At 44.1% G+C, this 694-nt stretch overlaps 1 protein-coding gene and 1 long non-coding RNA gene across 2 annotated transcripts in view; one reads left to right on the top strand and one right to left on the bottom strand.

The window, feature by feature from the left end:
• The window catches only part of LOC116688592 (plasma membrane calcium-transporting ATPase 1-like), a 158,283-nt gene that overhangs the window by 144,275 nt on the left and 13,314 nt on the right, over positions 1-694 (bottom strand).
• The window catches only part of LOC116688595 (uncharacterized), an 11,837-nt gene that overhangs the window by 1,654 nt on the left and 9,489 nt on the right, over positions 1-694 (top strand). The window lies entirely within an intron of this gene.

Here is a 694-nt window from a genome sequence, read left to right as displayed (position 1 = left end):
ACACACACACGAAATCCTGCCTGTTGCCAACACAACACGGGGAAACCATTGAGCCTTCACTTCCTGATGGGTCTCCATCCGCCCTCCATCTGTTCACTCCCTCTTCTGACTGATGCTTTTCTCTCAAGGTCTCTGAAAGGATCCTCGCGCACATAATGATTTGTTTGTTTTCACTACTTTGGTTCAATAACTTTTAAAAAGACTGAAAGAGACACACAATGAAATCTTTGACTCCCTTTTCAAGTAGCCGGCTCGGCCGGCAGAGCTCTCCGGCGTGCAGGTTCTATAGGCCGCACCATGCGGAAGCAGCGCCGATCATCTGGGTAATGGTAGACGCGGTGGTCCAACTACTTTAGCTTCATGTGCCAATGAGCAACTCGCATAGGAATTAGGGGTGAACGATTCAGAAAATGGCCCGATTCAATATCGATTTTTAGGCTCACTATTCATTTCAAAAATCGATTTGATTAAAAACGATTCTCAATTTAAAAAAAACATTCACAGTGTGTAAATGTGGCTACATTTGCCATATGATAGTATACACACTGTTACAAATCACAAAAATAAATGATTTTTTTAATTCTATGAATCAATTTTGAGTCGCGATATGAATCGGTTTTTTTGCACACCCCTAATTGGAATGAACGGGGCTCCGCGCCAAACACTGCATCCAGGTTCTCACCCCCCCCCCCCC

Source organism: Etheostoma spectabile, chromosome 4, assembly GCF_008692095.1.
Source record: "Etheostoma spectabile isolate EspeVRDwgs_2016 chromosome 4, UIUC_Espe_1.0, whole genome shotgun sequence".
Classification (NCBI taxonomy): domain Eukaryota; kingdom Metazoa; phylum Chordata; class Actinopteri; order Perciformes; family Percidae; genus Etheostoma; species Etheostoma spectabile.
Note: the sequence above shows the minus strand (reverse complement) of the source record. Positions and strands in the feature narration are given on the sequence as shown.